This window comes from Cygnus atratus, chromosome 5 (assembly GCF_013377495.2).
Source record: "Cygnus atratus isolate AKBS03 ecotype Queensland, Australia chromosome 5, CAtr_DNAZoo_HiC_assembly, whole genome shotgun sequence".
Lineage (NCBI taxonomy): Eukaryota > Metazoa > Chordata > Aves > Anseriformes > Anatidae > Cygnus > Cygnus atratus.
This window is the reverse complement of record NC_066366.1, coordinates 21,994,568-22,009,971: the sequence shown is the minus strand read 5'-3', so window position 1 is coordinate 22,009,971 and position 15,404 is coordinate 21,994,568.

Genomic DNA, 15,404 nt, shown 5'->3' with positions numbered 1-15,404 from the left:
ACTGTGTAGAGGAAGAGAGAGAAATGCGTATTTACCTTTTAAAAGCTAGAGCTAACCAAATCAAGGCAGGGCTAAAAGAAAAACAAAGGAAGTCAGCAGTTGTCATCAGGGAAGTATTGCTGGATTCCTAGGAGACTATTGTGGAAATAAACCTTTTCAGCCCTGGGAAAGCTCAATTACAAGATTGTAATTTTGGATACCTTTTACTATTAGATACCACTTGGCATCATTTTTAGTGTCCATTATTAGACACTCTTAGAGTATTATGTTCTGAGTAAAGTATGACTAAAACTGCTGTACTTTTCTAGAACTGTTGCTAAGCAAGACGTTATAATTTTTTTCTCTGTTTTCTATTAGTTTGTTAACATCTATTAAGACATTTTATCACTTCACTAGAGGAAAAGTGATTCAGCACTGAAGTTCATTTTCACTTTTCAAAATTTCTTGTTTCTCAGACTGGGATAGGAATCATTTGAAATCTGTATGTCAAAAACAGACAACCTTGGACAAGAGTTGCTTTCAGTGGAAAATATAAATGCTTTAGGCAAAGAAGCTGTTGAACTTTTGCCTTCTATTTGAACTATATATAAGCTAGTTTGATTATGGAAGGGTACAGAATGTCTGGATTCTATAAAGTTTAATTTAAAATTGATTTACTATGGTAGGTATATTATTCTGGCATTTTCCCATCTTTCTAGCTGATCAAATGTCAAGTCAACAAGAACATTTCTGGAAACTTTTTAAAGCAGGATAAAAATAAAAAATTAAAAAATAAAAGTAAAAAAGGAAGAGAGGGAGAACTTCTTTTCACCAAGAGATTTTATTGAAAACTTTAAATATAGGAACAGTTATTTGCTTAGCAAAAACTTATTCATTATGAATGACAAGTGGATTCTATTACTGGCACTTACTAATAAAATACTTTTAAATAAAATACTTAGTAAAAACACTTTTGAATAATGGCAAGTTCACTTAACATGATAGATGGAATTGGCACCATGCTTTGGTTAGGATTCCTCTGTGCACAGCTAACCATATACACCTAGACATCTTAAAAACTCTATACATCTAAGATACCTTTTTCAGAAATGCTTTGTACATGCTTCCCTGACAACCTCTAGCTCACTGTGGTATCCCTGGTTTCCAAGCATTTTAATACAGGTAGACTACTAGGCTTTTGGTATGAGCTGAAAGCTTTTTACTTTCTTTCTCTGCACATTCTGGTAAAAGATATTTCACATAAACAATCTACATGTTTTCCTTTTCTTTTTCTCTCTCTCTTTGACTGTAGAGAATAAAGAATTAAAGAGATGGGGGGGAGGAAGGGGGTATTTATGGATTTTTTTCCCAGATCTGCATTGCTCTAGGCCAGACATGGTTAACCATTAACAGTTTAAACACTTCACATGCATAATAAAAACCAGGTCTCTTATGTTGTTGCTGAAGCAGAATGGCTCTTTTTATTTGATATGTGCTTTGATAGTATTCCAGATTCTCTTTTTTTTTTTTTTTTTTTGCATTTAGATAGGTTAAGTGGTGCCTGAAGGATGATTCACAAATTATTACAAACAGCGTAGCAGATAGTCCACAGCAAAAGAAGAAATATTAAAGGATTTTTTTTTTAAGGAAAATGTCATCCAAAGTTTAGTATCCATGTGGAGCAGACATATGCTCATTCTATATTTCCCCATCAGAATTGCTCTTTTACTTTACGTCAGATAAACTTCTGCGTCTTCTGTGGTGCTATTGGCTTCTCCACAGATGTTCATCTGCTGCCACCTGACAGAAAAAAATCTCACCACTTTCTACCTTATCGATTCTTCCCAAATGTTACTTTAATCTCTATGCCCTCTGAAGTTGCTTTTTCTGCATGGATTTCATCTAATCTACTATGTGAGATGTTCCTAGGCAGACAAGGGTCTAAACAGTTAGATTTTATTAAAAGAGAAGAGATGCAAAACAAAATGAGAATCCATTACCTTAAAGCAACAAGATTTATTTCTCCCAACTTAAACTAACTTAAACTATGTAAGTCTGATTTCATTTAGTGAATAGTTTCTTCCTCTCCCTTCCCTTCCCTTCCCTTCCCTTCCCTTCCCTTCCCTTCCCTTCCCTTTCCTTTCCTTTCCTTTCCTTTCCTTTCCTTTCCTTTCCTTTCCTTTCCTTTCCTTTCCTTTCCTTTCCTTTCCTTTCCTTTCCTTTCCTTTCCTTCCCTTCCCTTCCCTTCCCTTCCCTTCCCTTCCCTTCCCTTCCCTTCCCTTCCCTTCCCTTCCCTTCCCTTCCCTTCCCTTCCCTTCCCTTCCCTTCCCTTCCCTTCCTTTTCTCGGGTTCTCTTCTTCAGTAAGTTTGGATTTAGATTCTAGAAAAAAAAAAGAGGTTAAAAAAATGCACAGTAAGAAATCAGCATTCTGTTTGTATGCTGCCTCACTTTCACATTGTAATTGTATAAATGAGATTTGCTAAGTTACTGTACCCCTGACTTTAAATAAAAGCACAATTTCTTGAGGTTGCTTTTATCATGGAGGGAATTATTTTTTTTAGATTTCTTTTTAATTTTGGTAGTTGTCTAACAGCAACTAATTAATAAATCAATTTTATGAATACTTAAAGTGAGTGAATTTTGGACAGGGAAACAGGACTTTCCCTTAATCATTTCAATTAGTGATAATGCACTTCTGTTGTTGGTTTTTGGTGGTTGTTTTTGGTTCTGTTTGTTTGTTTTGTATTTTTCATGGATTAGGTACATTAAATTTTTGTGAGGACTCAGAGAAGCAATTGAAGTGTGGTTTATTCATCCAGCTTTCCTACTAGAAGGAACTATGCGTTTGCTGGAATGTAAGATCTCACAATTTTTATAATCTGAAATGCTTGAAAGAGCCTTAAGAGCAAACTGCTGATGTCTTGGCTACCTGCACTGCATGACCTGTTTCCTCATCCTTGACTGAAGAGCTGAAGACCTAAGACTGCTTACTTAATTAAAAAAATAAAAGAAAAATTAACTATGGAAATGCTGATTTTTAAGTATTCCCTAAAGAATTAGGTCAGAAAATCATAAATTGGTGAGAAGTTTGCATACAACAGAAGTGAGAAATAGATCAAAGTAATTGTTATCTTAAATCAAACTTTGGCCTGTTAGTTATGCGTATAGAACAAGCATTCTGGACTGACTCCAGAAGTAAAGATTTCTTCCTGAGGGGACCAATAGGGCATGATCAGACTTTTCTTTAATGAATATACCATTCTTTTCCTTTTTGAGGCCACCCAATCTAATGCTGGGGCTTGCACGTTTTCTGGTATGTGAAAGAAATCTGTAAGATGATAAAAAGGGAAAAAAAATATTAATTCCATGTACACGTTTCACCAGCTTGAGTTGATGATATAGGATGTAAGAAAATGAATGAAACACTAAGCTATTTTTGGAACTAGCAATGACATGCTGGAACAGCTGCATTTACCTGGTTAACAAAAGGGCTTAAGGAGAGAAGCAGGAAGAAGGAAGACTGGTTGTGTTTTGATTACAGCATGAAGCCTGTATACCAAAACTGCATTTCTAGATCTCCCACGCTTGTGTGTGTGACTTTGAACATGGCATTTTATATTTCTTATGCTCCAGTTCTTTGCCATTCATGATGGTGGTATTTTTCCTGACTCCCAGGCATTCCTGGGGAACTCTGTGGTAAGTTCTATGTAGGAATGGCAAAGCAAATTAAACAATTGCTTCGAGGCTTTAGCCAAATGAGAATTAGTGCTCTTTTGTCATACAGATTTCGTGTAAGTCTAAACCATTTTAAAAAGAGTAGGAATAAAAATACTGCCTGGATAATATTGTTTTGAATGAACCTTTTATTTGTCTGTTCTCTAATTAATCACCACCTTAATTGGTACTCAAATTTTTAATTTAATTTTGGTTGATTTATTCACTTAAGATGCATTCGTCTAGCAATGTGGGTTACTTACTATAAAAATTATCAAAAAGAAACCTAATATTTTTCTCCAAGTTGCATCTGATCTCCTAGAAAACCATTTCCTACCTTCAAGCAGCTTTCATACAGTAATCAGATTTCTTTCAGCATTAGTGTATCCAGGCCAAATGACACTTTCTACCTCTGTATTTTGTTGGGGGCCTAGAAATAATGTAGACAGCTAGCATCTGTACTACACATGAGCTCTTACCGAGAATATCCCAAACAGAGTGAAAAGATCATTAATAGCCCAGATTTCAATCTTCTTTATGCAGCGCAGGTATCAAATGAGTAATTTGCTGTCCATAGCTTTGAGAAGCTCAAATATAAAAGCTACAAGAGACAGGGTAATGGTATCTTTGTGATTACACTGTTTTTCTAACTACTTTCAAGGCTTTTGCTTTCAGTTCTGCCTTAACGAAAAGATAAGCCTGAAAACGAGCCAGGTCCTTATTAAAAGCATAGCATATGTCTAGAAAAAAACAAGTCTTGCTGTTCAGATTTATGTCTTTTGGCAGATTTATAAGGTGTTTGCGTATAGTAGAGTTGATTCCATGGACAAGTGCTGAAGGCTTTATGCTTAATTTCATAACTGTTTAAAAATTCTGATTATAAGATGTTCTTGATAATAGGATTTATTCGCAGTAATTACCCTTTTCAGGACCAAAGGTGATGCTTGTACCTTTTTATAATAAACATGTTTCACAACAACAGTTGAAAGTGCCAAACAATAAGGAAAAGATGAGTTACACTCTGCATCTGTCCAAATTTTGACATACTTTTGCTCTAACTAACATGCATTTTATAACCATTATTTATTCAGCCATGTGCTCTGCAGGTAATGGAATAAGATGATGAATTCCATACATGTGCGTCTTATAACTAAGTTTGTTATATGCAGAGATTTAATAACAAGTCTCTGCCAAAATGTTTTCAGATCATACTAATTAAACCGGAATCAACAGTAAACTTTTTTTTTTTCCAGATAGCTCTAGCTAAGAACAATACTTCAGGGGCTTATATTCTAAGTATACATGATTGGGATATCAGAAAGTACATGCGTGTTTAAGTGAAGTAATTCAAAAAGGGAGAGCATGTGAAATGTATTAATGCTGTGAGGTACTGCATTTGGTTGTTTGCCATAGGGAACTGTAATACTAGCATCTTTGTAAAAGTTGTGGAAATATAGGCTCAGTCACATGGTTAAATTTTTGCTTGTGACAAAGGATACTTGAATGACATGTTAAAAAGGATATAACTTATCTTCCACTGGAGGTTTGATATAGTTCTAAATTGCTGGTTTAGTATTTTTCAGGAAATCAGAGACTGTTTTGTAGATTACTTTTTATTCTGTGAAGACCAAAGAAAAAATGCTTTTAGATATTACTGTCCTCACATTGTTACCTAAGTCACTACTTTTTTTTTTTTTTCATTTGGTAAACTTGTAGATGGTTTGTAGTACTGCAGATAATAGGGGTGTTTAAAATGAAAGTCAGAATCCTCCCTGGAATACCTAATTATTTTAAATAGGTCATATTTGAATCTGAGTTTTCAGATATGGATTTTCTCCTGCTGTCTTTGTTACAGTATTTCTTTCCTCTTATTGTTCTCTATATATCTACAAATAATGGTGTAAACCTTGAACATCTTCAATATGCAATTTTTCAATCTTATTAGTTCTAGCACCACTTAGGAAAAGAATGTGTGGAAAAAGCATTCACATGCCTTTTGTTGCAAGACAGTTTCAGTGTTTCAAATAAAATTCATGGAGAAATGCACAAGAGAGATGGTCACTAAGGCAAAATAATTTCACCAGAACGTTATTCCATTACCTCTTTGTCAAAAGCTACTATTCTTTATCATGCAACTGGAGAAAACAAATCAAACCCCTGCTCCTCTACACATTAAAAAAAAAAAAAAGTATTTAAACATTTAAAGTATTTCTTTTTCAGTTTTTTTTCATCAGTAAGGAGCTACATGAAGAATGGATGACAAAGAGTGCTGGCTAACAATCATTTTTTAAGACTGGGATTCATAACTAGATTCATAACCATAACCATAGAATGGCTTGGGTTGGAATGGACCTTAAGGATCATAGAATCATAGCATCGTTAAGGTTGAAAAAGACCTCCAACATCATCTGGTCCAACCATCCCACGACCACTAATATTGCCCACTAAACAATGTCCAACCTATTCTTAAACACCCCCAGGGATGGTGACACCACCACTTCCCTGGGCAACCCATTCCAATGCCTGACTACTCTTTCTGAGAAGAAATTTGTCCTAATTGCCAACCTGAACCTTCCCTGATGCAACCTGGGACCATTCCTTCTAGTCCTCTCGCTGGTTATCTGCAAGAAGAGGCTGACCCCCAGCTCCCCACAGCTTCCTTTCAGGTAGTTGTAGAGAGCAATAAGGTCTCCCCTGAGCCACCTCTTCTCCAGATGAAACAACCCAAGTTCTCTCAGCCACTCCTCACAGGACTTGTGTTCCAGGCCCTTCACCAGCTTCATAGCCCTTCTCTGGACACACTCCAGGGCCTTGATGTCTTTCTTGTACTGAGGGACCCAAAGCTGAACACAGTACTCAAGGTGCAGCCTCACCAGAGCAGAGTACAGGGAGATGATCACCTCCGTGGTCCTGCTGGTTACACTATTTCTAATACAAGCCAGGATGCCGTTGGCCTTCTTGGCCACCTGGGCACACTGCCGGCTCGTGTTCAGGCAAGCATCGACCAACACCCCCAGATCCTTTTCCTCTGCACAGCTTTCCAGCCACTCTGTCCCAAGCCTGTAGCACTGCACGGGGTGGTTGTGGCCAAAGTGCAGGACCTGACACTTAGCCATGTTGAACCTCATCCCATTGGCCTCTGCCCATTGACACATCCTGTCCAGGTCCCTCTGTAGGGCCTTCCTACCCTCCAGCAAATCAACACTTCCCCTCAGCTTGGTGTTATCTGCAAACTTACTGAGGGTGCACTCAGTTCTCTCATCCAAATCATCAATAAAGATAGTAAAGAGGGTGGGCCTCAACACCAACCCCTGGGGAACATCACTCTTGACCAGTTGCCAGCTGGATTTCACTCCATTCACCACCACTCTCTGGGTCTGGCTGTCTAGCCAGTTTTTAACATAGCAAAGCGTGTACCTGTCTAAGCCATGGGCTGCCTGCTTCTCCAGGAGAATGCTGTGGGAGATCCTGTCAAAGGCTTTGCTCAAGTCTAGGTAGACCACGTCAACAGCCTTTCCCTCATCCCCCAGGCAGGTCACCTGGTCATTGAAGGAGATGAGGTTGGTTAGGCAGAACTTACCTTTCATGAACCCATGCTGACTGGGCCTGATTCCCAGGTTGTCCCACACACGTTGTGGGATTGCATTCAAGATGATCTATTCCATATCATTCCCCAGCACTGAGGTCATGCTGACAGGCCTATAGTTCACCAGATCCTTCTTATGACCCTTCTTATAGTTGGGCATCATATTAGCAAGTCTCCAGTCATCTGGGACCTCTCTGGTTGACCAGGACCACTGTCAAATGGTGGAAAGTGTCTCAGCACTTCACATCTGCGACCTTTCTCAGCGCCCTCGGGTGGATCCCATCTGGCCCCATGGACTTGTGACAGTCCAGGTGGAGTATCAGGTCTCTAACTATTTCCACCTGAATCATGGTGGGGTTATTCTGCTCCCCATCCCAGAATCATCTAGTTGCAACCCCCCTGCTATGGGCAGGGACGCCACTCACTAGATTAGGTTGCCCAGGTTCAGGTTGCCTTGTCCAATGCGGTCTTGAAGACCTCCAGAGATGGGGCATCCACAGCTTCTCTGGGCAACCTGTTCCAGCGCCTCACCACCCTCTGAGTGAAGACTTTCCTCCTAACCTCTAATCTAAATCTCCCTTCTTTTAGTTTAAGGCCATTAATAATTCTAGGGTTTTTTGCCCTATTATTGAATCAATCTTATCATATCAGGAAGTTATATCTAAAGCAGTGTAAACTGTTCTGTATTTCTCCCTCTCACTGCTAATCCAAAACTTCTGTGTATTTAGTCTACATTGTTGGGAAAATGACATTCTTACTCTACCCTCCTCATAAACCAGTACTCTTCATTCATCACCAATTTATGCTCTCTGTTGGTAATAGTTTCAGTTTACAAGTCTGTGCTCCACAGGGATAGGAATCTCCAGAAAGCTCAAAGACTTGCTGACAGAAACCATGTAATATCTCAGCTGAACATAGTGCTCCATGGATGATTTCCCCGGTGTGATGCTGCAGAAGTCTACTGATTTCTCAGAAAAGCAGGTTGTTCGTTCAGAAGCAACTGAAGAAGTGCTCTGTTGAGAGAAGCAGATACCTCTGTGATTCTAAGCAATGCTATCAGGGCATTTTTTTTTCTGTGTTTCTAGTTTTCTAAATGTTGGCTCTACAACTGTTATCTCAGTTATGTAAAGTGGGAAGAGAACATTAATTCTGATCTTAGTGAAGACAGGGAACTGGGAGATTTTGCAGAAATGCAGATAATTTTGCTTAGCAAAAACAAGGTAGTCTAATAGAGGGGAGAACATTGATGGTTGCTTAGTGACAAACTAAGGGCCTGAGAAGCTAAAGGTATAGTCAAGATAAATAAAGCTGAGTAGTTAATTAAAAGTGTACTCGGCAATCGTAAATCACAGTCTGACTGTTACAGGTACTACTACCTGTATCAGAAATTAGGTAAAAGAAATCAAATACAAGGGAAAAGATAAACCAGGGAGATAGACAATAAACACCTCTTAACTGCTTTTCCTTTATTTGATATGTGAACGGTGCATAACACGTACAAGTGAATGCTCCAGTCCCTTCTCCTAACAGGAGAAGGAGAAAAAAGGAGGAAAAAAGAAAATAAATAAATAAATAAATAATAATAATAATAATAATAAAGTGAAGTATCATGTTTCTGATAGATATCTGTAGTAAACACTTATTTTTGTACTTTGCTTTTCAAAATTCTGTAAAACATCAATAGCTTTAAAAACTAAATACAAAACTTTTTAATTTGGTAGGGTCCTAATTTAATATAAAATAAAATTACATTTAGCAATAGAATTACTGTGGTTATTACAGAGGCTTCTGAAAAATTTTAAATCTCTTGAGAAGTCTGATATTTTGCAGGTAACACATTTCTTATTATCTGTATCATCTGATATTCTGTAAAATCTTGGTGATTTTTCTATATTGATATCATTTTAAAGAGAGATTTTTATACCTGTATGTTACACTTATAAGGCTTCAGAAATGACAAGTCTTATAAGCTCAGACTTCAACATTGAATTTATAGATCTAGAGACTTTCACCATAAAGTGAATCAGAATGGGAATTTTGCATGACTCCAAAAACTGAATACTCATTGATAATTTTCTTATAAACTATATCAAGTAACAGATGAACAAAACTTCAGGAACTAAACTCAGTTAACTTAATCTGTTGTTTGTGAGGCCAGTAACAACATCTAGTAAAACAATTGATGATACATTATAAAAGTACTCACCAAAATTCATCAGGCTAATGTGTCACCTGTGCCTAGTATTGTAAAACGTATTAATAATTGTACAATCATACAGAGATTTATTCTTAGTCTTTAATAACTTGTAAATATTTTGTCATAAACACTTCATGTTTCAGTTAGAGAAATGTGCTATTTCTTTTTCAAGCAGTGCAAGTCACAAAATTTACTGTGCATATTCACTGTTGAGTGCAAACAATTGGATTTAAAATGAGAAATCCATGCTGGAGTTTGCAAATGAATTCCCCAAGATGTAAAGTCCTTTAAATGTGTTGAACTAGGTCACAACCTCCAGGTCAAATGTCGCTGTGAATTATAATAATTGCAATTTATGGTAAAGACTAGAGTAAGGTTTGAAACCTGTCAGTACATATCATGAAGTGGAAATAAATTACAACTTGTCATAAATGACAGATTTCTGTTAGGTGCTTCCTTTCACTTTGACTGCATCAGACCTTTATCCACCCAGCAATTAACTTTATTCACATTAATATTCAGCAGTGTTGACAAGACTGACACAGTAAAACTCAGTTTGTATAAAAGTAAAGATAGATTGATGCAGAGTTATTATATTGTCTCATAATTCACTGTTGAGAGGAAGATCTTGATAAATGAAGAACAAAGCTATTGACTCTGGTGTTGACTTACTGTGCCAAAAAGAACTCTGATTTTCTGTTTTCTATGGTACACAATTTTTTGTTTGGAAATAAACAGTAATTTTATCTAAAGTGTTACTAGAAGTAATATTAATGCACTGGTATCATCCTGTGTATTATTTCCATTTTTTCACTGGCTCCCCAGATCTTTTTTGAATTTGTAGAATAATTATGATTACATGTAATGTCAAATAAGGCTAATCATATATTTAAAGCATGCTTTTAACTTCTCTGGGAAAGAAAAATGTGTGCTACTGCTGTCTCTACTAAGGTTATGGCCACACAAAACCAAAAAATATCTTTTCAATTAAAGTGGAAAGGAAATAACTGCTAAAAAACAAAAATTTCCCCAACAGTTGGTGTATCCTTCTTTTATAATAGTGCCCAACAAGAAGTAAATTTAATCGTGAGAGAAAACAGGTTTGATAATGTTAAAAAGAAGTGTTACAGATGTTGTAAAGAGACTTAACAGCTGCTCTTTCTAGGTTCATAGCATTTACTTAAACTACATTTACAAAATTGCTGATGCACAGTTGAAGCCATTAGAGAGACACAAATTTTAAAGTACAGATACGAGCTTTCTCCTAGTAACATTTTACTTTTATAGTGTGTTTTTTATGGAAAAATCAGAGAGCCCTTAATTAATCAAGCCTTATCTTAGGCACAGAGTTTGAGTTAGATAAATAAGATTTTATGTTACAGTAGTTGACAGATTTCTGTACAGCTTCTCACTGAATGTGTCAGTTTTACAGTACTCTCCTCAACAGGCACTCTGAATATGATGGAAGTAATAATAATTCATACCAGCATTGCCTAGAGATTTAGTCTCTTTTACTCCGTTCTTTCCCATTGAATGTGCTGATGTAGGTAGAATAAAATAAGTCTGAATCTCTCATGCATGATATTCTTCTGTTACTACTTCACTACTTCAATAGAATAAGTTCAATACAGGTGAAACAAGAACATGTTGGAGAGGAATTATGAGTTCTCCACAAGTTTTACCATGCACTAAACAAAAAGAAAAGGTAAATGTCATGGCAGAATAACTAAAACCCAGTTTATTGAATGACTAAAACCCAGTTTATTGTTTTTTCTTGGTGTCAAAAGGTTTCCTGCATCAAGGCCAGCTGAGAGCAGTTTGGAGCTGCTCCTCCAAGAATTAACCTTGCTTAAAAATGACATTACTTCATTTTTCCATTTCTCATTGTACGCTTATTAAATGAGGAACTGAGTTTACTATCTGTAACTATTAGACCTAAGGTTTGTTATCCCTTAACTGTTAATCTAGGAGTTGCAGGTTGTGCTATTCCTGTCCAAACAGGGGGTAACCTTACCCAACTGTGGTGGTGCTTTTCAGCCTCACCTCCTCTAGGTGAAGGTATGAGAAGGTATTTGATACTAAAAGGAGAGTACTGATGGTGTCCTTCTTACATCCAGCACAAGCATGAATTCTCTGCTCAGAGGAGCAAAGAATTTTGTCCCTTTGTATCAGGCTGATAAACAAAATAAGTATGTCATCACCCCATCAGTCTTGTGTGTCTCAAGTGAAAGTTTATTGTGGCTGATCTGTTTGTTAAATTTATTATTAGTTTTATGACAATCAAAATTATGTTTTTCAGATAGGCCATTCACTACAAATGCTCACCAAGATGTATTATAAATTCTTCCTGAGATTGCTATGTGCAGACAAATCAGATATTTGTCTCTGGTCAGGTCTAAGGTGATTAGACTTGACCAATCTTTTTTTTTTAAGGAGAAAACACAAACTGCATCTGTTAAGTGATAGCAATAAGGTATGAAGGAGTAGGCAAGTTATTTTTAAATCTCCAGTCAGCCTGATTTGGAGGAATAGCTTGAATATGATTGCTAGGATATAGATTGTCAGGCTCCTGGGCATTCTTAGATGGAGCTCTCAGTCATTCCCTTTCTCTCTGTTTTCCTTTATACAGACGTACATTCACACTTGAATTTCCATGGCACTGTGAACGCTTCACTAGATCATAGACTTAACTTTCTGATTTTCTCTCTTTCATCCAATGGTTATAAAGCTATTGATCCAAAGTTTTACCCAGAATGCCTTATAATCTGTGTGCGTGTGTTGTTGATGGACATGAAATAACAAAAATCAGAGCAGGCTGCTTAGATACAGTGCTGTTCTCACAGCAGCTCTTTTAAATAATTTTCAAGACTAACATGTGGGGAAACAGCTATAAAAGAAGAGTACCCTAATTTGAATTTCTGTCTATCAGTTATCATGATTAAGTTTCTATGAGTATAATCCCCATACTTTTCAATTGTCATCCAGCTGTTATACCAGCAGTGCAGTCCATATTACAATCTGAAAAGCATTGTTGGTATTCCCTAATAGTGTGAATATTGGAGTACACAATATGTTTCTTCAAGTGTATCATCAAGAATCATTCAGTTTTCCCTAAATTCATAAACGCTAAACTTATATTTAAATATTTCTATTCTGTTAGTTGTAATACACTATGATTCTTTCACTTGTCTCAGGTTTCCAGCACCAATATACTAACATCCTTTTTTTCAGGATTTCAGTTATTTGCCATAGTTTTCAATAATTTATTGATTCTCTTATCTGCAAGACAAGCCTTTTAGAATACTTGTATGTCTTGCTGTTTTCTTTTCTGTGTCAACGTAACTGTGACAAGGCTTTTGTACCTGTGACTTTTTGTACCTGCTAATGAACCTGCTGGTCACCTAAAGAATGACAGAGCTCTTTTCTGTGCATGTGTGATTCCCTCCTGTCAACAGCTGGATATGGCTGTTGTAAAAAGAAATCATCACTGAGATCTTACCCATTCTTCACACTCCTCCTTTATCATCAGGATATTTTTGGCTAGAATTTGTTTTCTAGTGGCAAGCTGATTAAGCTGTAACTTAGTTAAATTTCATAAACCACAAACTGGCTGCAAGCCTGGAAACACTGAAACTTTTGCCTAATTGGAATCAATTGCATCTCTATTTATACTGGATTACAATGTTATTGGCTCAATTTAGTTTGTGGGAAATAAATTGTTGATGGTTTGGCTGAGCAGCTGTAACAATGAAAAACTGAAAAAAAAAAAGATGTGAAGATAACAGGCACAGCCTGTTTAGCATTGCTAAAGCCATTGACATTATCATGGAAAAATGGCTTCAAGCCAAGAGAAGCTCGTTTGGACAAGATGGAAGAGAGAAATTGTGGAATGTTACTGAACGTTGCAGACTCAAAAGATATGTTTATACTATCACATTGGCACACTCCCTGTTTAATGCCAGGGTCCAAATCCACTATTGTTCATGCTACATAGATGTTAATATGCACACAAGCTCCATTCTGGGAGGAACAAAATATTTCTCTTGAGGGGGAATCTTACACATGCAATCTCTGTAGACATAAAGGGCAGAGCATGCTGGTTTCTTAACCCACCAATATGCAGCAAGGATGCAAGACATGCTAGCTACCCTTAAAGCACGTCTTCTCTTGTAGAGATCTTACAATCTTCTTATCAGTATCAAACCTATGATGTTATAACAATAAAACTCTGGCAGCCCCAGCAAGGAAGGACTTGAAGCAGCTTTCTCTAGGAGACAGGCTGTCTCTTTCTTTCCCTCCTCATCTCACCATCACTTGCTAGAACTCTCTTCTCCTGCAGTCCAGAAAAACTCTACAGAAACCCTACCTTTAAAAACTCATCACTGAGCTCAAGGCTCTGCCTCATAATTTAAGTCTGTGTACACTTGCCAGGAACTGTTGTGTCATCTTGGACATCTTTAGTAATTCTTCTCAAAGGCTGCAAAGCAAGAGGGGCCTAGACAGCCAATTATAAATTTGTGAAATTTACTCAGGGTGTTGGGTGTGGGGCATCAGCTGCATGTCCCACACATTGCTTCCTGAACTGCAGTGCAGTATACCATGTGTTAGCAGGCATAGCATGTGTCACCAAACACTACCAAGATTTGGCAGACTTGTTTTAAATCCATTTTCTGATAATGGAAAGACAAGATATCTGTTTTAAGACTAAATTCTACTGTAAATTATAAGATTTTGTGTTATTGGCTGCCATTATAAGACCTGAAGACAGAGCAAAAAGTAAGAGAAGTTTTTCTCACTCAAGCTAGGATGGGCTGAGGCAGCAGAGAAGGGTGCGAAGAGACAGCCTGCAGAGCATGCAACAATAAGTGACCTATGCAAAGGTGTTCTGGGAGGCTGTGTGGTTCCGTGTCCACACATGGTACGAAATCTTTCTTGAGACCTGATGCAAGGTGTGGAGAATACAGCAGGCAAGCTGTATGGATAGCTTTGAGTACAACAGTGCCAAAGGCATATGTGAGGGTCTGTCTTCCTTACTCTAATGAAAAATGCTAGAGTTTTTGAAAAAAAAGGAGCGTTATTTATCTGAGATGAATGTGGTAAACCAAGGAATTTGGGCCATTGTTGAATGTAAAAAAAATACTTTGTCTCTGGCTAAAGCATCCAGCTAAGAAAGATGAGAAACACACCTGACAGGACATACTTGCTGCTCTCCTTTGCTTAATTATATATCCATTGTTGCTGAATATACCACTGTGGTATATTCAGATTTCACAGGCCAAAACACTAACCTTAAAAAGAAACCCAGTGTTCATATTTTGAAAGTTTACTTCAAAATAAAGCATAAAGTAATGCAGACTGTGTTTGCAGACAGACTGAAGCCATGCAATGTATCAGCATTTCCCATCTGTCCTTAATCTCATTTTGATATTTAGCTCTAAAGCCTGATATATTTTGTTAGCAACCATATTCACTGTCTTAGGAATAATTATTTTAGTGTATATACTGCAGAAAGAAGTGAAACTGTTGGAAGTTATTAAGACTTTTTCATTGAATAAAATATAGAAGGAAGGACTGAATTAGGACAGAAACAAACATGAAACAATAGGGAAAAAAAGATAATGGAAGGAAAAGAAAAATAGAGAAAACTGGAACTTGTAAAATGAACTCTTTTCTCTCATGGATCTTGAATATGTCATAAAGGCAGTGAAAGAAGGTAACAAAACAAAAGAAAACAAAAAAACTCGGAGTTTGAAAACTTACTTAATCACTAGTCTGTCACCCCCTGATATTAGAAAGCCTTTCACAAAGAATTGAGAGCAAACCTGAATTCATCCCCAGCTGACAGGAAACTCACTATCCTCTTAGAAAAAGTTTAACATTCTTGTCCTAGTCTGAAACAATAGCACTGCAAGAAGTCTTATGCTTCA